Source organism: Triticum aestivum, chromosome 6A (assembly GCF_018294505.1).
Source record: "Triticum aestivum cultivar Chinese Spring chromosome 6A, IWGSC CS RefSeq v2.1, whole genome shotgun sequence".
Taxonomy (NCBI): domain Eukaryota; kingdom Viridiplantae; phylum Streptophyta; class Magnoliopsida; order Poales; family Poaceae; genus Triticum; species Triticum aestivum.
Window position 1 is genome coordinate 35,699,641 of NC_057809.1, and position 24,485 is coordinate 35,724,125.

Below are 24,485 nucleotides of genomic sequence, written 5' to 3' on the forward strand. Positions count from 1 at the left end.
GGAACAACGGACGAGACAAAAATCAGTCGACCAACTCAAAGAAGACCAACGCAAGAAACAACATTTTAGTCAGAAACATAAAGATGTACCTGATCCACTTCGTACGTGTTGTCGAGTGGAATCACCCTTCTGGCTCCTCGGGGGTTGTCTTTATTCCCTGTGATGCTTGACAGCCACCCCTCCAGCATCTCGTCGGTGACCTCCTCCGGGTGGATCCGAGTGGTGTCGTCGAGGCCCGAGTACAGCCACATCGAATGGTCCCGGGCCTGGAGCGGTTGAATGCGTCTCTGAAGAAAGACCTATAGCAAGTCCATCCCAGTCACACCCTCACGAACGAGTTCAACCACTCGGCTGGCCAGCACTTTGACTTGGGCCTTTTCCTCTGGCGCAATTTTCAGAGAGACTGGCTTTGCGGCTCGGCCGAGGGAAAAGGAGGGAGACCAGTCGACTGACCTGGAGTCACTTGGTCCTGGCAGTAGAACCAAGTTGCCTGCCAACCACGGACAGACTCCGGGAAAGTAATGGACGGAAAACAGCTCTTTCCCCTCGTTTGAATCGCCAGGCCCCCGCACAGCTGGATCACTTGCGTCCTCTCATCACTCGACTTGGCCTTTTTAACCGACTGAGAGCGGCAAGTAAAAATATGCTTGAAAAGCCCCCAATGCGGACGGCAACCCAGGAAGGCCTCACACATGGAAATGAACGCGGCAAGATAAACTATGGAGTTGGGGGTAAAGTGATGGAGTTGCGCCCCGAAGAAATTTAAGAAGCTCCGGAAGAACGGATGAGGAGGCGGAGAAAACCCTCGGTCAATATGAGTCGCCAGGAGGACGCACTCACCGTCGCGTGGTTGGAGCTCAATTTCTCCCCCTGGAAGATGCGCAGCCTTGTGGGGAATGGCTCCTCCCTCGACCAGGTCGTCGAGGTCCTCCTGACGGAGCACCGAGGGCATCCAGTCGCCCTGGATCCACCCTTTGGGCAGGGCCGTCCGAGAGGAAGATCCGTCGCGCGCAGACTTCTTTCCCTTCCCCGCCGCCGCCGCCTTCTTCGCGCGCTCCAGAGCGGTTGTCTTGCCCTTCACCATCGTCGCTGGCGAGGTCTCGAGCTGGTTTGTGGTGGCTGGGCGAGAGCGAAGGAAGCGGGGGAGACGACGGAGAAACAGAGAAAGAAGAGGAAGAGGTGAGCATGCGTACTGATGGAGGGCTCCGGGCCAACTACTTATAAGGGGCCGCTTCCGAGTGGCTGGCAGGTAGGCCCGAGCTATCCAGTCAAATCCCGTGGCAGGCGCGCGCGCAGTACGTGGCGAAAAAGGCGGCGCAGAGATCGAGGAGCCTTCGCACTGTCGCTCCCGATTACTGCGGCTGCCCCCGTTCCGCGCGCTTCCCAAAAAATCCGAATCCCGCGATCTCCGCTGGCTGCAGAACAACTTGACGAAACGGAAATCCCGCGCACACCGGCGCTCGATGCCTCACAGGTAAAGAAATCCATTCGACGAAAGAGCTGGAACGGATCAAGGTGACTGAAAGAGGTTAATGACGTCATCCGTGACAGTCGACCCAGAACAAAGCACCCATAATAACCCGAAGGATCGGTCGGAAAGGTCCCTAACCCCTTTTCTCACTCTAGCCTCAATCCGTTCGGGGGCTAATGATGAAGTCATGTACCTACGGTAGGGACACGAACCCGTCCTAAAGAGCCCTACCATAGGACATCCTTAGAGGAAGTCACCTTTCAAACAACTTGAAGATATCCCACTCGACGGGTTGAAGACACTCGACCAAGAAGCTGTCACTCGACCAAGAAGCCAACCACTCGACTGCCAGAAGACCTCAAGTCACTCCGCAGGCAAACGGTCGGCTATTAAGTAGTCTTTATGATTATTATGACACTTTATTAGGGATGTTATCAGTAACGCCCACCTTAAATGTACCTTAAACCCTGCATTACTGAGGGCAGGAGAGGGCTGGCGAACTCTATATAAGCCACCCCCCTCCTTAGTATCAGGGGTTCGCACCCCTGTCATTTTACACACGCATAATCCAGTCGACCGCCTCCGGGCACCGAGACGTAGGGTTGTTACTTCCTCCGAGAAGGGCCTGAACTCGTAAACCTTGCATGCTTACAACTTCCCAATAGCTAAGGTCTAGCCTCTCCATACACACCCCCCTACCTCACTGTCAGACTTAGAACCACGACAGACTGCACTGCACATAGCTCAGTGCAATCTCTGCTATTCCGAAAGGCTTGAAGCTAATCAACGTGCAGGTGAGCATTGCACCTCTTCGTCATTGTGTCTACACTCACGGCTTATAAACCGCTCATACTGCCTCTCTCTTGGCGAGGTGGGACTAAAAATTAGCTTACTAAGAAACTCTAGTACCGGTTCATGCCATGAAACGATACTAAAGGTCTTCGTGGGGGGCCCAGCCTGACCACAGCCGCACTGGCCTCATTAGTACCGGTTCGTGGCATGAACCGGTACTAAAGGTTGCCCATGAACCGGTACTAATGATGCCCGCCCGCCTAGCCGTTGGAACCGGCACTAATGATCACATTAGTGCCGGCTCAAATTCAAACCGGCACTAATGTGCTTCACATTTGACCCTTTTTCTACTAGTGATGTATCCTAGATAGCTGATCTGTGCTTGAGCCATGTCATCGACAAAAATATTGTCCATATGATTATCTCATGAATGGATAGCTGCCGATAATTCCCTCGGATGGTGTGCCTCTTTAGGTTTAAACAAAGTTTTTGTTCTTCCTTCCATACCTCTAACTTGAAGCAGTTAGTTCAAAGTTTGATAATAAAATAATAATATTACAAACAACACCGTGTAGGTACTGGAAAGATAAATTGAGAGGAGGTCATCAAGCAACAAAAATTACTTACAAACGTTTAGCTTAACACGAAAGAATGTGAACAACATTTAATAAGCCAATTGTTAGAGAAAAAAATTGGTTTTGTTATATCCACAATGTAAAAGGCATGCTAGTACCTGGAGTATGGACAGTTTCGAATGGATGATAGTAAGAACCGACGGTTGTCTTGGGGAGTTTGTTGAACTGCAGTGACTCAAGATGGACCATGTAGTCAGCGTCAACTGTCCTGAATAACACCGCATTGTTTTCCTCTGCATACCCTATCATCTGTGGGGGCTCTTTGTCAGAATTCAGCCCAAGTAACTTGTCCAGTTCAATACTTCTTCCTGGCGCCCATATTTCGACACTGTCCCGATTGTGCTTCGTACTCCATAATTCGGCGGTAAATCGGTATAAGAACAGGATGTTGGGAAACGTAGTAATTTCAAAAAATTTCCTACGCACATGCAAGATCATGGTGATGCATAGCAACGAGAGGGAAGAGTGTTTGTCTACGTACCCTCGTAGACCGTAAGTGGAAGCATTATATCAACGCGGTTGATGTAGTCGAACGTCTTCACGATCCGACCGATCCAAGTACCGAAAGCACGGCACCTCCGAGTTCTGCACACGTACGGCTCGGTGACGTCCTCGCCTTCTCGATCCAGCAAGAGGGGCGAAGTAGTAGATGAGTTCCGACAGCACGACGGCGTGGTGACGGTGTTGGTGAAGAACAATCTCCGCAGGGCTTCGCCTAAGCACTACGAAAACTATGACGGAGGATAAACTAGAGGGAACGGGGTTGCCGGCACACAGCTTGGTGTTTCTTGATGTGTCTTTGGTGCTAGCCCTGCACCTCTATTTATATGTTGAGCCCTGGGGTCGAAACTTGGAGTAAAAGCCTCCACAAAGTCGGTTTCACTCGAAAGGCAAGAGTCCTTCTCGGACTCCAGGGCCAGACGCCAGGGTTCCCGGCGTCTGGACCCAGACGCCAGGGACCCTGGCGTCTGGCCCCTGGACTCTGCAAAACTTCCTTTTGCGCTTTCCAAAAACCTTGTGGGCTTTCCCCTTTGGCCCAAATAAAGTGTTCTCATACCCAAACATTTCGGGAAACATCCGGAACCCCTTCCGGTGATTTCTGGAACCCTTTCGGTGACCAAACACTATTATCCCATATATCAAACTTTATCTCCGGACCATTCCGGAGTTCTTCGTCATGTCCGTGATCTCATCCCGGACTCCGAACAACATTCGGTCACCAACATACATAACTCACATAGTACTATATCGTCAACGAATGTTAAGCGTGCGGACCCTACGGGTTCAAGAACTATGTAGACATGACCGAGACACCTCTCTGGTTAATAACCAATAGCGGGACCTGGATGCCCATATTGGCTCCTACATATTCTACGAAGATCTTTATCGGTCAGACCGCATAACAACATACGTTGTTCCCTTTGTCATCGGTATGTTACTTGCCCGAGATTCGATCGTCGGTATCTCAATACCTAGTTCAATCTCGTCACTGGCAAGTCTCTTTACTCGTTCTGTAATACATCATCTCGCAACTAACTCATTAGTTGTAATGCTTGCAAGGCTTATGTGATGTGCATTACCGAGAGGGCCCAGAGATACCTCTCCGACAATCGGAGTGACAAATCCTAATCTCGAAATATGCCAACCCAACATCTACCTTTGGAGACACCTGTAGAGCACCTTTATAATCACCCATTTACGTTGTGACGTTTGGTAGCACACAAAGTGTTCCTCCGGCAAACGGGAGTTGCATAATCTCATAGTCATAGGAACATGTATAAGTCATGAAGAAAGCAATAGCAACATACTAAACGATCGGGTGCTAAGCTAATGGAATGGGTCATGTCAATCAGATCATTCACCTAATGATGTGATCCCGTTAATCAAATAACAACTCTTTGTTTATGGTTAGGAAACATAACCATCTTTGATTAACGAGCTACTTAAGTAGAGGCATACTAGTGACACTATGTTTGTCCATGTATTCACACATGTATTATGTTTCCGGTTAATACAATTCTAGCATGAATAATAAACATTTATCATGATATAAGGAAATAAATAATAACTTTATTATTGCCTCTAGGGCATATTTCCTTCAGTCTCCCACTTGCACTAGAGTCAATAATCTAGATTACACAGTAATGATTCTAACACCCATGGAGCCTTGGTGCTGATCATGTTTTGCTCGTGGAAGAGGCTTAGTCAACGGGTCTGCAACATTCAGATCCGTATGTATCTTGCAAATCTCTATGTCTCCCACCTGGACTAAATCCCGGATGGAATTGAAGCGTCTCTTGATGTGCTTGGTTCTCTTGTGAAATATGGATTCCTTTGCCAAGGCAATTGCACCAGTATTGTCACAAAAGATTTTCATTGGACCCGATGCACTAGGTATGACACCTAGATCGGATATGAACTCCTTCATCCAGACTCCTTCATTTGCTGCTTCCGAAGCAGCTATGTATTCCGCTTCACATGTAGATCCCGCTACGATGCTTTGTTTAGAACTGCACCAACTGACAGCTCCACCGTTTAATGTAAACACGTATCCGGTTTGCGATTTAGAATCGTCCGGATCAGTGTCAAAGCTTGCATCAACGTAACCATTTACAATGAGCTCTTTGTCACCTCCATATATGAGAAACATATCCTTAGTCCTTTTCAGGTATTTCAGGATGTTTTTGACCGCTGTCCAATGATCCACTCCTGAAATACTTTGGTACCTCCCTGCTAGACTTATAGCAAGGCACACATCAGGTCTGGTACACAGCATTGCATACATGATAGAGCCTATGGCTGAAGCATAGGGAACATCTTTCATTTCTCTCTATCTTCTGCAGTGGTCGGGCATTGAGTCTGACTCAATTTCACACCTTGTAACACAGGCAAGAACCCTTTCTTTGCTTGATCCATTTTGAACTTCTTCAAAATCTTGTCAAGGTATGTGCTTTGTGAAAGTCCAATTAAGCGTCTTGATCTATCTCTATAGATCTTTATGCCTAATATGTAAGCAGCTTCACCGAGATCTTTCATTGAAAAACTCTTATTCAAGTATCCCTTTATGCTATCCAGAAATTCTATATCATTTCCAATCAGTAATATGTCATCCACATATAATATCAGAAATGCTACAGAGCTCCCACTCACTTTCTTGTAAATACAGGCTTCTTCGAAAGTCTGTATAAAACCAAATGCTTTGATCACACTATCAAAGCGCTTATTCCAACTCCGAGAGGCTTGCACCAGTCCATAAATGGATCGCTGGAGCTTGCACACTTTGTCAGCTCCCTTTGGATCTACAAAACCTTCCGATTGTATCATATACAACTCTTCTTCCAAAAATCCATTCAGGAATGCAGTTTTGACATCCATCTGCCAAATTTCATAATCATAAAATGCGGCAATTGCTAACATGATTTGGACAGACTTAAGCATCGCTACTGGTGAGAAGGTCTCATCATAGTCAACCCCTTGAACTTGACGAAAACCTTTTGCAACAAGTCGAGCTTTGTAGACAGTAATATTACTGTCAGCGTCAGTCTTCTTCTTGAAGATCCATTTATTCTCAATTGCTTGCCGATCATCGGGCAAGTCAACCAAAGTCCATACTTTGTTCTCATACATGGATCCCATCTCAGATTTCATGGCTTCAAGCCATTTTGCGGAATCTGATCTCACCATCGCTTCTTCATAGTTCGTAGGTTCATCATGATCTAGCAGCATGATTTCCAGAACAGGATTACCGTACCACTCTAGTGCGGATCTCACTCTGGTTGATCTACGAGGTTCAGTAGTATCTTGTCCTGAAGTTTCATGATCATTATCATTAGCTTCCTCACTTATTGGTGTAGGTGTCGCAGAAACAGTTTTCTGTGATGTACTACTTTCCAATAAGGGAGCAAGTACAGTTACCTCGTCAAGTTCTACTTTCCTCCCACTCACTTCTTTCGAGAGAAACTCCTTCTCTAGAAAGGATCCATTCTTAGCAACGAATGTCTTGCCTTCGGATCTGTGATAGAAGGTGTACCCAACAGTCTCCTTTGGGTATCCTATGAAGACACATTTCTCCGATTTGGGTTCGAGCTTATCAGGTTGAAGCTTTTTCACATAAGCATCGCAGCCCCAAACTTTAAGAAACGACACCTTTGGTTTCTTGCCAAACCATAGTTCATAAGGCGTCGTCTCAACGGATTTTGATGGTGCCCTATTTAATGTGAATGTGGCCGCCTCTAAAGCATAACCCCAAAACGATAGCGGTAAATCAGTAAGAGACATCATAGATCGCACCATATCTAGTAAAGTACGATTACGACATTCGGACACACCATTACGCTGTGGTGTTCCGGGTGGCGTGAGTTGCGAGACTATTCCGCATTGTTTCAAATGTACACCAAACTCGTAACTCAAATATTCTCCTCCACGATCAGATCGTAGAAACTTTATTTTCTTGTTACGATGATTTTCAACTTCACTCTGAAATTCTTTCAACTTTTCAAATGTTTCAGACTTGTGTTTCATTAAGTAGATATACCCATATCTACTTAAATCATCTGTGAAGGTGAGAAAATAACGATATCCGCCATGAGCCTCAATATTCATCGGACCACATACATCGGTATGTATGATTTCCAACAAATCTGTTGCTCTCTCCATAGTACCGGAGAACGGTGTTTTAGTCATCTTGCCCATGAGGCACGGTTCGCAAGTACCAAGTGATTCATAATCAAGTGGTTCCAAAAGTCCATCAGTATGGAGTTTCTTCATGCGTTTTATACCGATATGACCTAAACGGCAGTGCCACAAATAAGTTGCACTATCATTATCAACTCTGCTTCTTTTGGCTTCTACATTATGAATATGTGTATCACTACTATCGATATTCAATAAGAATAGACCACTCTTCAAGGGTGCATGACCATAAAAGATATTACTCATATAAATAGAACAACCATTATTCTCTGATTTAAATGAATAACCGTCTCGCATCAAACAAGATCTAGATATAATGTTCATGCTCAACGCTGGCACTAAATAACAATTATTTAGGTTTAATATTAATCCCGAAGGTAGATGTAGAGGTAGCGTGCCGACCGCGATCACATCGACTTTGGAACCGTTTCCCACGCGCATCGTCACCTTGTCCTTTGCTAGTGTTCGCTTAATCCGTAGTCCCTGTTTTGAGTTGCAAATATTAGCAACAGAACCAGTATCAAATACCCAGGTGCTACTGCGAGCTCTTGTAAGGTACACATCAATAACATGTATATCACATATACCTTTGTTCACCTTGCCATCCTTCTTATCCGCCAAATACTTGGGGCAGTTCCGCTTCCAGTGACCAGTCTGCTTGCAGTAGAAGCACTCAGTTTCAGGCTTTGGTCCAGACTTGGGTTTCTTCTCTTGAGCAGCAACTTGCTTGCCGTTCTTCTTGAAGTTCCCCTTTTTCTTCCCTTTGCCCTTTTTCTTGAAACTAGTGGTCTTGTTGACCATCAACACTTGATGCTCCTTCTTGATTTCTACCTCCGCAGCTTTCAGCATTGCGAAGAGCTCGAGAATAGTCTTATTCATCCCTTGCATATTATAGTTCATCACGAAGCTCTTGTAGCTTGGTGGCAGTGATTGGAGAATTCTGTCAATGACGCAATCATCTGGAAGATTAACTCCCATCTGAATCAAGTGATTATTATACCCAGACATTTTGAGTATATGCTCACTGACAGAACTGTTCTCCTCCATCTTGCAGCTATAGAACTTATTGGAGACTTCATATCTCTCAATCCGGGCATTTGCTTGAAATATTAACTTCAACTCCTGGAACATCTCATATGCTCCATGACGTTCAAAACGTCGTTGAAGTCTCGATTCTAAGCCGTAAAGCATGGCACACTGAACTATCGAGTAGTCATCAGCTTTGCTCTGCCAGATGTTCATAACATCTGGTGTTGCTCCAGCAGCAGGCCTGGCACCCAGCGGTGCTTCCAGGATGTAATTCTTCTGTGCAGCAATGAGGATAATCCTCAAGTTACGGACCCAGTCCGTGTAATTGTTACCATCATCTTTCAACTTTGCTTTCTCAAGGAACGCATTAAAATTCAACGGAACAACAGCACGGGCCATCTATCTACAAACAAACATACATAAGCAAGATACTATCAGGTACTAAGTTCATGATAAATTTAAGTTTAATTAATCAAACTACTTAAAGAACTCCCACTTAGATAGACATCCCTCTAATCTTCTAAGTGATCACGTGATCCAAATCAACTAAACCATAACCGATCATCACGTGAAATGGATTAGTTTTAAATGGTGAACATCATTATGTTGATCATATCTACTATATGATTCACGCTCGACCTTTCGGTCTCCGTGTTCCAAGGTCATATCTGCATATGCTAGGCTCGTCAAGTTTAACCTGAGTATTCTGCGTGTGCAAAACTGGCTTGCACCCGTTGTAGATGGACGTAGAGCTTATCACACCCGATCATCACATGGTGTCTGGGCACGACGAACTTTGGCAATGGTGCATACTCAGGGAGAACACTTCTTGATAATTTAGTGAGAGATCATCTTATAATGCTACCGTCAATCAAAGCAAGATAAGATGCATAAAAGATAAACATCACATGCAATCAATGTAAGTGATATGATATGGCCATCATCATCTTGTGCTTGTGATCTCCATCTCCGAAGCACCGTCATGATCACCATCGTCACCGGCGCGACACCTTGATCTCCATCGTAGCATCGTTGTCGTCTTGCCAATCTTATGCTTCCACGACTATCGCTACCGCGTAGTGATAAAGTAAAGCATTACAGCGCGATTGCATTGCATACAATAAAGCGACAACCATATGGCTCCTGCCAGTTGCCGATAACCCGGTTACAAAACATGATCATCTCATACAATAAAATTTAGCATCATGTCTTGACCATATCACATCACAACATGCCCTGCAAAAACAAGTTAGACATCCTCTACTTTGTTGTTGCAAGTTTTACGTGGCTGCTACGGGCTTAAGCAAGAACCAATCTTACCTACGCATCAAAACCACAACGATAGTTTGTCAAGTTGGTGTCGTTTTAACCTTCGCAAGGACCGGGCGTAGCCACACTCGGTTCAACTAAAGTTGGAGAAACAGTCACCCGCAAGCCACCTTTGTGCAAAGCACGTCGGGAGAACCGGTCTCGCGTAAGCGTACGCGTAATGTCAGTCCAGGCCGCTTCATCCAACAATACCGCCGAACCAAAGTATGACATGCTGGTAGGCAATATGGCTTATATCGCCCACAACTCACTTGTGTTCTACTCGTGCAAATAACATCAAACCATAAAACCTAGGCTCGGATGCCACTGTTGGGAAACGTAGTAATTTCAAAAAAATTCCTACGCACACGCAAGATCATGGTGATGCATAGCAACGAGAGGGAAGAGTGTTTGTCTACGTACCCTCGTAGACCGTAAGCGGAAGCGTTATATCAACGCGGTTGATGTAGTCGAACGTCTTCACGATCCGACCGATCCAAGTACCGAAAGCACGGCACCTCCGAGTTCTGCACACGTACGGCTCGGTGACGTCCTCGCCTTCTCGATCCAGCAAGAGGGGCGAAGTAGTAGATGAGTTCCGGCAGCACGACGGCGTGGTGACGGTGTTGGTGAAGAACAATCTCCGCAGGGCTTCGCCTAAGCACTACGAAAACTATGACGGAGGATAAACTAGAGGGAACGGGGTTGTCGGCACACGGCTTGGTGTTTCTTGATGTGTCTTTGGTGCTAGCCCTGCCCCTCTATTTATATGTTGAGCCCTGGGGTCGAAATTTGGAGTAAAAGCCTCCACAAAGTCGGTTTCACCCGAAAGGCAAGAGTCCTTCTCGGACTCCAGGGCCAGACGCCAGGGTTCCCGGCGTCTGGACCCAGACGCCAGGGACCCTGGCGTCTGGCCCCTGGACTCCGCAAAACTTCCTTTTGCGCTTTCCAAAAACCTTGTGGGCTTTCCCCTTTGGCCCAAATAAAGTGTTCTCGTACCCAAACATTTCGGGAAACATCCGAAACCCCTTCCGGTGACCAAACACTATTATCCCATATATCAAACTTTATCTCCGGACCATTCCGGAGTTCTTCATCATGTCCGTGATCTCATCCCGGACTCCGAACAACATTTGGTCACCAACATACATAACTCACATAGTACTATATCGTCAATGAACGTTAAGCGTGCGGACCCTACGGGTTCGAGAACTATGTAGACATGACCGAGACACCTCTCTGGTCAATAACCAATAGAAGGACCTGGATGCACATATTGGCTCCTACATATTCTACGAAGATCTTTATCGGTCAGACCGCATAACAACATACGTTGTTCCCTTTGTCATCGGTATGTTACTTGCCCGAGATTCGATTGTCGGTATCTCAATACCTAGTTCAATCTTGTCGCTGGCAAGTCTCTTTACTCGTTCCGTAATACATCATCTCGCAACTAACTCATTAGTTGTAATGCTTGCAAGGCTTATGTGATGTGCATTACCGAGAGGGCCCAGAGATACCTCTCCGACAATCGGAGTGACAAATCCTAATCTCGAAATACGCCAACCCAACATCTACCTTTGGAGACACCTGTAGAGCACCTTTATAATCACCCATTTATGTTGTGACGTTTGGTAGCACACAAAGTGTTCTTCTGGAAAACGGGAGTTGCATAATCTCAGTCATAGGAACATGTATAAGTCATGAAGAAAGCAATAGCAACATACTAAACGATCGGGTGCTAAGCTAATGGAGTGGGTCATGTCAATTAGATCATTCACCTAATGATGTGATCCCGTTAATCAAATAACAACTCTTTGTTTATGGTTAGGAAACATAACCATCTTTGATTAACGAGCTAGTTAAGTAGAGGCATACTAGTGACACTATGTTTGTCTATGTATTCACACATGTATTATGTTTCCGGTTAATACAATTCTAGCATGAATAATAAACATTTATCATGATATAAGGAAATAAATAATAACTTTATTATTACCTCTAGGGCATATTTCCTTCACAGGAAACCCATCCCACCACCCTCTGCTCGCACAACCAGTGAAGGAAATAATCCCCTAGCAGCAAGCTCAGATCCAGGCTCTGCGTATCCAGATCAAACTACAGGATACTTCTTGATCCACAGTGTAACAACAAAAAAACACGTGACACGACACTACTTAAAAACGTTTAGCTTAACACAAAAGAATGTGAACAACATTTTATAAGCCAATTATGGAAGGAAAAAAACTTGTTTTTGTTATATCCACAGTGTAAAAGGCATGCTAGTACCTGGACTATGGACAGTTTCGAATGGACGATAGTAAGAACCGACGGTTGTCTTAGGGAGTTTCTTGAACTGCAATGACTCAAGATGGACCATGTAGTCAGCGCCAACTGTCCTGAAGAACACCGCATTGTTTTCCTCCGCATACCCTATCATCTGTGGGGGCTCTTTCTCTGAATTCAGCTCAAGTAACTTGTCCAGTTCAATACTTCTTCCTGGCGTCCATATTTCGACACCGTCGCGATTGCGCTTCGTACTCCACAATTCGGCTGTAAAGCGGTGTAGGAACAGGAAACCCATGCGACCACCCTCTGCTCGCACAACAGTGAATTCGGGACTGAGCGGGGTGTAATAATCCCTTGGCAGCAAGTTCAGATCCAGGCTCTACGTATCCAAATCAAACCTCAGGATACTTCTTGAGCAAGCTCAGATCCAGGCTCTGCGTATCCAAATCAAACCTCAGGATACTTCTTGATCCTGCCACGGTAACTGTAACACCCTCGATGCGACTATATCTCCCACGTGTCGAGGCACGACTTAGAGGCATAATCGCATTGAAGGCATAAGTCGCAAGTGAGGCAATCTTCACACAACCCATGTACATATAAATATAAAGGAGGGTAATAATAATAATAGTCGGCTTACACTCGCCACGTCACATCAAGGTACATAAATAGCATTCATCATACAAACACTCATGGCCCGACTACGGTGCCAAAATAGAAAAGACTCCCCAACATGCGACTAATCCCTGAATCGAACCCCGAGCAGGCACCACTACTGATCATCAGGAAAAGAAACATAGTATCGCTGAGAGTCCTCGTCGTACTCCCACTTCAGCTCGAACGCGCCATCCGGAGGAGTATCATCGGTCCCTGCATCTGGTGTAATAATAATCTATGAGCCACAAGGACTCAGCAATCTCGCACCCTCGCGATCAAGACTATTTAAGCTAAATAGGTAAGGAAGGGGTAATGTGAGTGGAGCTGCAGCAAGCGACTAGCACATATGGTGGCTAACTTATTCGCAAAAGAGAGCGAGAAGAGAAGGCAAGGCACGAGCGGGAACTAAATAGAGCAGACTACGCAAACATAACTCCAACGCCGTGTCCACTTCCCGGACTCCGCCGAGAAGAGGCCATCACGGTAACACACGCAGTTGATTCATTTTAATTAATTAAGTTCAAGTGATCTACAACCGGACATTAACAAATTCCCATCTGCCCATAACCGCGGGCACGGCTTTCGAAAGATCAATCCCTGTAAGGGGGTCCCAACTTAGCCCATAACAAGCTCTCACGGTCAACGAAGGAATAGACCTCCACCCAGGACCCACCGATCAGACTCGGTATCCCGGTATAACAAGATGATTCGACAGGTCAAAACTAGTCCAGCAACACCGCCCGAATGTGCCGACAAATCCCGATAGGAGCTGCACATATCTCTTTCTCAGGGCACACTCAGATTGTCTTAGGTACGGGTAGGCCAGCCCAGAGTTGCCCCTGGTGGCCACCGGCAGCTGACAGTTGGACCAACACTCAGAGGAGCACTGGCCCGGGGGGGTTAAAATAAGATGACCCTCGGGCTCCGAAAACCCAAGGGAAAGAAACGGGTAGGTGGCAAATGGTAAAACCAATGTTGGGCATTGCTGGAAAAGCTTTAATCAAGGCGAACTATCAAGGGGTTCCCATTATAGCCCAACCGCGTAAGGGACGCAACAAACCGGGAACATAACACCGATATGACGGAAACTAGGACGGCAAGAGTGGAACAAAACACTAGGCGAGAGGCCGAGCCTTCCGCCCTTAACCAAGTATATAGATGAGTAAAGATAATATAGCAATATCATGATATCCCAACAAGTAAATAAATGTTCCAACAAGGAACGGCTCCAATCTTCACCTGCAACTAACAACGCTATAAGAAGGGCTGAGCAAAGCGGTAACATAGCCAATCAATGGTTTGCTAGGACAAAGGTGGGTTAGAGGCTCAATCATGGCAATTGGGAGGCTGACAAGCAAGTGGTAGGCATCGTAGCATTGGCAAAGCAAAAGAGCGGGCATACTAGCATAGCAAAGATAGTAGTGATTTCAAGGGTGTGATCATCTTGCCTGCACAGTTGTCAGAATTGACTGGATCCTCAAAAGCAAACTCAACGGGCTCCTCGTTAGCGAACTCGTCTCCCGGCTCTACCCAACAACACAAACAAGCAACAAGGATACAATCAACCACGTGCAAGGGCAAGCAATAAGATGCAAAGATGATATGCTATGCGGGATGCGATGCGGGATGCAAGAATGCAACATGTAACAGGAAATGCATGAACCTAGCCTCAACTTGGAAATCCAAGTGTGCCACTGGATAGAGGGGAAGAAATCCCCTGAAAACGATATAAAGATCATGGCAATCGGAGCTACGGTTAAGAAATGGCAAGCGTTTTACTAAACGAACCGATCTGCGATTAACAGCAACATGCCTCCTAAATGCAGCAAAATGAACATGCTACAGCCACCCAACATGAGAACAAATTGCATGGCAGTGATTTACTCATCAAGCTTAACAAATCATCATGACTGAGGCATAGGCAAATTCATCCATTAAGGCCTTCAAACAAGCATGGCAAAACTGAATAAGCAAAACAGATTTCAGACTTAGCGAAATTAACGCTAGTCTGGAATTTCAGACCACGATGCCCTCTTCGGAGCAGCAAAACAACATGAAGGAAAACCTGAACATGGCAAGTAAGAGCATGGCATGGAGCTACTCAACAAGCTTAACAAAACACCCAACATGACCTGGGGCCAAAAGGGTTCACAAAATACTCTACCGAGCACACGAACATTGATGAAACACAATCAGTTTTCAGACTTAGTGAAAACTGGGACATGCTGAAATAATAACTCACGGAGGCATGTAAACGAGCTCGATGCTCTCACTATGGTGCAAGTCATGGCAAGGCAAGCATATATCCATTAAGAAAGCACAAAATGCTAGCTATACATGGCAAGAACAATGGCATAGCATGCATGGATCACTAGCAATCACTCCGGCAAAATCGCAAAAGAGTTCACGATCTGCCCAAAACAGCAACTATCCAAAAGTTGAGCTCGATTGATTCAACCTAGGGTGTTCCAACATAACAAGTAAAGACATGGATGGATTAAGCACAACAAGCATAACAAATCACTCTTACTGATCATCCTCAAAAGAGGCACGGATCACTAGGAAACAAGCCGGACATATAGCATCGTGAACTAAAACGGCTCAGACTTAGTGAAATTCACTAAGTCCCTGAAATCTGTAATCTCAGGTAGCCCTCTTCGCAAGCTTGCACAAGACAACACACACATCCTAAAAATACATGGAAGGCACCTCTGGAAAGAAGACAACATGCTTAACAATTCATCCCAAAGGGGCACAGGCATATCATGCACGGATTAAATATGGCAAAAATGACAAAAGTGCATGTTGGATTAACGGATCTGCAATTTAACTCAACATGCCTCCTTCCAACAGCATTTTGGGCGCCAAGATGACCTTAAATGCAAATGATGCAATGGAATGAAATGATGTACTCGTCGAGACGAAGAATTTGACATATCATACGCCCAAAACGGAGCTACGGATAAGGAGATATGAGCGGTCAAAGTAGCACGAAAAAGATAACGGGAGAGGGAAAAGTCAACGGGGGGCGCCAGGGTTTACTGTAGCAGCGCGCCCCCGATCCGATCTCGCGCACTGTAGCTCGCCGGGACGCCCGACGGCGCCGGAGAGGAAGGAGGAAGCCGGGGAGGTGGCCGGGACAAAGTCCGGCGAGGTGGGGCGCCGGATCCCCACCGGACCCGACCCGAAGAGGCGGCGGAGGACGCCGGGGAGGTGGCGGCGCGGGGCGGGGCCGCCTCGGGCGGCGAGGAGGCGAGGCGGCCGAGGTCGCCGGCGTTGAAGATCCGCGGCGGGGCGGCGAGGCGTCACGGCCGCGGTGCGGCGGCGCGGCCACCGGACGCGGGAAGGACGGAGGCGCGGGGCGGCGCCCCGGATCTGGGCCGCGGGGGCCCCGGATGGGCTTTCCGGGCCGGCGGCGGGGACGGCGGCCGGGTGCCACGTGGCAGCTTGCCACTGGCGCGGGCCGGGCGGCGGCGATGTGTCCGGCGCCGGGCGGACGTGTCCGGCGCGCGGAGGGGAAAAATTTAGGGTTTCGGAGGGGGAGAGATCCGAATTTCGGGGGGGGTCTATTTATAGACATAAGTGGAGCTAGGAGAGTCCAAATGAGGTGCGGTTTTCGCCCACACGATCGTGATCGAACGACCGAGACGATGGAGCTGAGTTTGGTGGGTTTTGGGCCAAAATGGAGGGGTGTTGGGCTGCACACACACGAGGCCTTTTCGGTCCCTCGGTTAACCGTTGGAGTATCAAACGAAGCCCAAATGACCCGAAACTTGACAGGCGGTCTACCGGTAGTAAACCAAGGCCGCATGGCAAGTCTCGGCCCAATCCGGAAATGTTTAATCCCCACATACGAAAGAAAGCTAGAAATGGCCACCGGAGGAGAACGAAGCGCCGGAATGCAAAACGGACAACGGGGAAAATGCTCGGATGCATGAGATGAACATGTATGCGAATGCAATGCACGTGATGACATGATATGAGATGCACGAAAACAAAAACAACACATGGAGACAAAGACCCGAACCCGAGAATTAAATATAACTTAATGCCGGAAACGGCATGAGTCGGAGTACAATTGGGGAAGGTTACATGTGGGGCGTTACAGTAACAGACCAGTGAAGGCGATCCCCTGCCAGTACAGCGGGCTGGCCCCTGAAAATGAACAAACCCTCGGATGGAACCGACATCGAGACGCAATCACCCCATACGCCCATCTCCGACGAGTAAACGCAGGCGAGCGCTGTTCTAGGTTGCTCCCCGTCGCTGCCTACCAGGACCACCCGGAAGTGGTCGACGTCTCCGGCGGCGCGAAGCACCGCCCCGCTGATATCACCCTCCGCCCCGTGGAACTCGAAATTTGGGGGAACGGCCAGGCGGAGCTGGTGGCCGGCGACAGGGTCCCACACAAGCACCTGGAGCCGGATCGGGGGGAAGAAGAGCGCGAGGCCGTGGCGCCATCCGAGGGCGATGTAGTGGTCCTCGAGCTTCAGGCGGAATTCCTCGAGGGGGAGGCGGTCGGGGGCGTCGGGAGCTGGCTGGAAGGTGATTCCGCGGTGTTGGATGAAGGAGCCGAGGAGGAGAGCGCTGCAGTGGTGGTGGATGCGAAAGCGGCGGCGGAAGGCGGGGTTGGAGAGGAGGCGGCTGCAGATGGCGGAGGAGGATCTCGGAGTGCAGGTCGTCGCCTTCCGGCAGCGAGCAGGGGCGGCGGCGGAGGCAGCCCGCCATCGTGTCGCCCTCCCCATCGTGATGCGGGATGTGAAGTCGAGTGCGGCCGTCACAGTGAAGAGACAGAGAAATCAAGCTGACCACCAAACCAAGGATAAAGAATCCCACGCTCGCTTTCAATGATTTTTTTCCTTCTCTCAAAAACCGTAGTAAATTGTTAGTGGGTTTTTCTGGTTTTTCGCTGTATAATATGAAAGGAAAATAGAAGTGCTTGAAAGAGGATTCGAACCCAGGGCTATATAATACCTATCAAGCCCAATAACCAACAGCGAATCAACCTGTGGTTGAGTTGGTTAGGTGGACAGTGGTGTCCCCAACCCACCAGGGTTCAAATCCTGATGCTCGCATTATTCCTGGATTTATTTCAGGATTTCCGGCGATGCGCGTGTATATGAGCGCTTGTGTCTGTACTGATGCTCAAAAAAAGCCCAATAACCAACAAAGCCACCTTTTGTTGTTGTCTATTGTAGAATGACAATATTATTTGAACCTTTCTTATTTCTGCCATATTAGAAAGAAAAAAAAAGTATGGCTTGGTAACTTTGGCAATGACCAGCGTGATAACTATGGTGTGAGCAACATGATAACTATACCATGATAAGGCTGGTAACTACAGTACGAGAAGGTTAAAAGCATGGGGAAGTATGGTAATTTAACATAGAAAAAAAGCCCAATAACCAACAAAGCCACCTTTTGTTGTTGTCTATTGTAGAATGACAATATTATTTGAACCTTTCTTATTTCTGCCATATTAGAAAAAAAATAAAGTATGGCTTGGTAACTTTGGCAATGACCAGCGTGATAACTATGGTCTGAGCAACATGATAACTATACCATGATAAGGCTGGTAACTATAGTACGAGAAGGTTAAAAGCATGGGGAAGTATGGTAATTTAACATAGAAATTACCGGTGAAATGTTTCAAAAACTTTTTCCCCTTGGATGAAAGACACCATGGTGTTTAAACGTAAGATATTAGTTATCAAGTCTACAATGATACATCATCCTGTTATTTACACAGAAATTATCGGGTGTATGTTTTTCAACAAAAAAAAATCAGATCAAAAGTTACAGTGGCGTTTGTATGGGAGTTATCAATTTTGTATGTTTCTACTACCATGTTATTTACACAGAAATTAGTGGGGCATCACCCTCCACCCCCTCCCCCCCCCCCTCCTCGCCACAGTCGCCATATTTACCAGGATCGGGTACATAAGTTATCAAGTCTGCGATGTGTGAGTTATCATGTTATTTGCATAAGAGTTATCGTGGTATGGTTCAACAACTCCTCCCACCCCTACCCCCACCGACAAAGTTATCATGACTGGGTACATAATTTATCATGTATACGATGTGTGATTTATCATGTTATTTGCATAGAAGTTACCGTGGTATGTTTCAACGACTCCCCCCACCCCTACCCCCGCCGACAAAGTTACCAGGACTGGGGACATAATTTATCATGTCTACGATGTATGAGTTATCATGTTATTTACATAGAAGTTACCAGGACAGTGATGCGTAAACTATCATCATATTTACACAGAAGTTATCGAGGGTATATTTCATCAAAACCCCTCCCTCCGGCGGAGGGAAAAGTTATCATGTTTGCGGTGTGTAAATTATCATGATATTCACATGGAAATTACTGGGGTATATTTCATCAACTTTTTCTGGTTTAAAAATTACCATCGTGTTTGCATGTAAGTTATCAGGTCCGCAGTGCATAAATTACTAGGCTATTCACATAGAAAATTACCGGTTGGTATATTTCAACAACTTCTTTCACCTCGGGCTAAAATTATCACGGTGTGTGTACGTAAATTATCACGTTTGCGGCCCAAAAATTACCGTCTTTCATAAACGACCTACCACCTTCCCTTCGTCAACATCTCCTACCTCTCGGACTGAATATTCTTTAGAAGGATCATTGATCACATCACCAAAATCATTTGCGCTATCATTCGAGTGTTGGCGGAGATACCTACTTCCATCATAAAGTGGAACAACAACGATAAAATAGAGAAAACTCATGGAATTAAAAAGAGAAAATGTATATTTTATAAGAAATACAGTACTAAATATCATGATCAAATAGTTTAGCTTTATCCAACTTAGCACGTACCTAGACAGTGTGGAGTGGTTAGTGTATTGAGGTCTTCCTTAGCTTCATGTCACAGGTGCTCAGTTCGAGTACCCGCATGCAATTTTTCTTTGCCCAACCTGTTCTGTTTTTAGATGGTTATTAATACCTGCGGAAAAAAGGAAAGTGCGGGTAATTAATTCAGCGTGAAAAAAGGGAAGTGCGGGCGGGAAGGTAATAATCAATGTGATTTTGGGGAGGAGCGAAGGGATTGTTTCCGTGGCACACGCAGGACTACAGTTAGTTTCCGCTAAAAAATCACGATCATGTGATCCAGATCCAACGACGCGCAGATTGTTCGGATCTGTTAGCGAATTTCCAGTCGGCAGGAGAATAGCTTTCTCGTAAAGAAATATAAAAGACAAATTTCAGTGCTTCTAAATAGCATTTAACGACATAAGTTTTTATCTTTTTTGCACACGCCACAAAAAATGTTATTTTTCCGTAAAACTTTGTGCACACACATAAAACATGAAGACGTATCCGTGCAATCATTTTCAGATATATTTTTTAGCATTTAGAAATATGTTTTTCGAACTGGGTTCATATATACTCGGGTTCATCCATGCACTTCCCAGCGTTTAGATCACTACTTCAGAGCATCTCCATTTACGCTCCCAACAGCCCCCCAGGACGAGTTTTTTCGCGCTCGCAACAGAGGGAGTGACCAATAAGGGAGCCCAGTTTTTTTTTCTCTCTTCGATTCGAGGCGAAGTCCACCATACCCGAGACATGGATATTTTGCTCCAGGCTTTAGCGAACTGAAGCCTTTACAGCGTTCACAACAAAGATAGAAAAATAAAATAAAAGATTTGATACAGACCCAAAGGGCGAAAGGTACGAGGCCTAACAGAATAAAACAAAAGCCGCGATGGTGAGGTAGATCATGCCGCAAGATCAGCCTCCATGCTGATCAATGAGCACCCTGTGACGCCGAAGCTTCGACGCAAGAGATCTGGGTTTGTCCATCAGCACCTTAATGATGGATGCGTCGTCCGACTTGCTCAAAAGCTTCCATAGCTGCAAGAAAATTGCCATTTTTTACACGGCATCAGCAGGGTGTTTGATGAATTTTACTTCAATTAGAGCTTTGTTTCTAGTATACCAAAGGGCCCATGTCATGGTTGCGAAGATTAACCACGTAATCATATGGGTGCGTTCGGATAATCTAGATGATAACATGTGAAACGCCCTAAACGATCTCGGTGCCCAACTGCACCGAGTGACATCGCAGATAGAACCCCACAAAAATTGCGCAAGGATGCATTTGAAAAAAAAATGCGGCCAGTGCCTTTGATCATGCCACATAGGGGACACCGGCCATCCCCTGGGCCGTATCGTTTTTTGACTTGAACAACTATAGGGAGCCTATTTCACATCAACTGCCATAAGATTTTTTTTTACTTCTATTGGGATGCATGCCTTCTAGATATCCATTGCTTGCAAAGGTGCAGCGCCATTGTGCAAGGCATGGTACAAGGAGCTAGTCGTGAACTGACTGGAAGGTTCTAGTTTCCACCGAAAGGTGTCCGGCTCCGTAGTGGGGGAGATGATTCATAATAAGATCATTAATTGGTCCCATTCTTCAACTTGTAGCGGTCCAAGAGAGCGGCGGAATTGTGGACACCACTATCCATTCCTCCAATTGTCGTTGACTAGTGCATTCAAGAGTGTGGTAATAGCAAATAGCCGGGAAAACTTGTTGCAAGTGGGTCTGGGCCTAACCACACATCTAACCAAAAGGTGGTAGACTTGCCATTACCAATAGAGTGAATCACACCGACTCACAACAAGTGTCTGATCTTTACTATTGCCTTCCAAAATTGTGATCCGTTTCTACAGGAAGCTGTTGATAACGGAGCATGCTATAAATATTTGTGTCCAATAATATCCAACCATAGGCCACCTTGTCTAGTCAGCATTTTCCAAGCCCACTTAGTCATCAGGCATCAGTTCATGTGTTTGGTATTCACAATACTGATGCCCCCAACCTCCTTTGGTCATAGATCGTACTCCAATGAATCATGTGATACTTCTGCTTCCCGAGTTCTTTACCTCAAAAGAACCAGGAACACACCATATCAAACTTCGCATGAACTCCATCTTGGTTAAAAAGAAACCCATGGTAAACATTGGTAGGCTAGACAAACAGGAATTGATCAGAGTTGTTTTGCCACCCCTTGACTGGTATTCTCCCACCCAAGGCTCCACTCACTTGGCCACTCTATCAGTAATAAAGAGGAAATCCTCGATGGTCAAATGCTTGTTTGCTAGTGGCATGCCCATGTATTTAATTGGCAAAGTGCCAAGTATGCAGTTCATAATGTGTGCAGCCCTGAGGCGGTCCTCTAGACTCCCTTTGGTAACAAATGCCTCACTTTTATCGTAGTTGATTTTAAGGCCAACTAAGGTCCGGGAATACTCCCTGAATGTGGCCAGCCTTCGTAGCTCCCTCTAGAATGACTGTCAAGCCTCGACTGAAGGAAATATGCCCTAGAGGCAATAATAAAGTTATTATTTATTTCCTTATATCATGATAAAGGTTTATTATTCATGCTAGAATTATATTAACCGGAAACATAATACATGTGTGAATACATAGACAAACAGAGTGTCACTAGTATGCCTCTACTTGACTAGCTCGTTAATCAAAGATGGTTATGTTTTCTAACCATGGACAAAGAGTTGTCATTTGATTAAACGGGATCACATCATTAGTTGAATGATCTGATTGACATGACTCATTCCATTAGCTTAGCACCCGATCGTTTAGTATGTTGCTATTGCTTTCTTCATGACTTATACATGTTCCTATGACTATGAATTATGTAACTCCCATGTGCCGGAGGAACACTTTGTGTGCTACCAAACGTCACAACGTAACTGGGTGATTATAAAGGTGCTCTACAGGTGTCTCCAAAGGTACATGTTGGGTTGACGTATTTCGAGATTAGGATTTGTCACTCCGATCGTCGGAAAGGTATCTCTGGGCCCTCTCGGTAATGCACATCACTTAAGCCTTGCAAGCAATACAACTAATGAGTTAGTTGCGAGATGATGTATTACGAAACGAGTAAAGAGACTTGGCGGTAACGAGATTGAACTAGGTATTGGATACCGACGATCGAATCTCGGGCAAGTAACATACCGATGACAAAGGGAACAACGTATGTTGTTATGCGGTCTGACCGATAAAGATCTTTGTAGAATATGTAGGAGCCAATATGGGCATCCAGGTCCCGCTATTGGTTATTGACCGGAGACATGTCTCGGTCATGTCTACATTGTTCTCGAACCTGTAGGGTCCGCACGCTTAAGGTTTCGATGACAGTTATATTATGAGTTCATACGTTTTGATGTACCGAAGGTTGTTCGGAGTCCCGGATGTGATCACGGACATGACAAGGAGTCTCGAAATGGTCGAGACATAAAGATTGATATATTGGAAGCCTATGTTTGGACATCGAAAGTGTTCCGGGTGAAATTGGGTTTTTACCGGAGTACCGGGAGGTTACCGGAACCCCCCGGGAGCTATATGGGCCTTAGTGGAAAAGAGAAGAGGCAGCCTAAGATGGGCCGCGCGCCCCTCCCCTCCCTTGGTCCGAATAGGACAAGGAGAGGGGGCCGGCCCCCTTTCTCTTTTCCCCCCTCCGCGAATCCTATTCCAACTAGGATTGGGGGGGGGATCCTACTCCCGGAGGGAGTAGGACTCCTCCTGGCGCGCCACCTCTTGGCCGGCCGCACCCCCCCCCCCCCTTGAGCCTTTATATACGGAGGCAGGGGCACCCCAGAGAAACACAAGTTGATCCACGTGATCATATTCTTAGCCGTGTGCGGCGCCCCCTGCCACCATAGTCCTCGGTAATATTATAGCGGTGCTTAGGCGAAGCCCTGCGACAGTAGTACATCAAGATCGTCACCACGCCGTCGTGCTGACGGAACTCTTCCCCGAAACTTTGCTGGATCGGAGTCCGGGGATCGTCATCGAGCTGAACGTGTGCTAAAACTCGGAGGTGCCGTAGTTTCGGTGCTTGATCGGTCGGGCCGTGGAGACGTACGACTACATCAACCAAACGCTTCCGTTGTCGATCTACAAGGATACGTAGATCACACTCTCCCCTCTCGTTGCTATGCATCACCATGATCTTGCGTGTGCGTAGGAAATTTTTTGAAATTACTACGTTCCCCAACATCGACCACTATGTTGAAAAGTAGCGGGGATATGGGGTCACCTTGCCTGACCCCTGTAGAATTTCAAAAATAGGGCGCCGGCTCCCCGTTGATGGTGATGGTCGTTTGACCACCATCAGATCATCTGCATGATCCAGCTCACCCACAACGGTGAAAATCCTTTCAGTCTCACAACTTCTTTCAGGAACTACCATTTAACGCAGTCATAAGCTTTCTCAAAATCTAATTTCAAGATTAAGATGTCCTCCTTTTGTTGGAAGATTGTGTGCAAGACCTCATAAAGCACATAAATTCCTTCGAGCATGCTCCTTCCTCGGATAAAGGCCGATTGTCTTTGACTAATGACCCGGTTTGCAACCGGAGAGGGACGGGTGGCAAACCCCTTGACAAGTAACCGGAATCCGACATTGATCAAGGCAATGGGTCGAAACTGTTTGATAAGCTTCGCCCCTGGAGTCTTAGGAAGCAGAGTAATGATGGCATAATTCAAACGTTTGATATCAACTTTCCCTCTCGTGAAGTCGTCTAACAGCTCAAACATTTGTCGGCC

General features: G+C 46.4%; 1 pseudogene; it reads right to left on the minus strand.

Annotated features, from left to right (window-relative positions):
- LOC123129383 (uncharacterized) overlaps window positions 1-17,618 on the minus strand; it is a 44,296-nt pseudogene extending 26,678 nt beyond the window's left edge.
- Window positions 17,619-24,485: the final 6,867 nt, after the last annotated feature.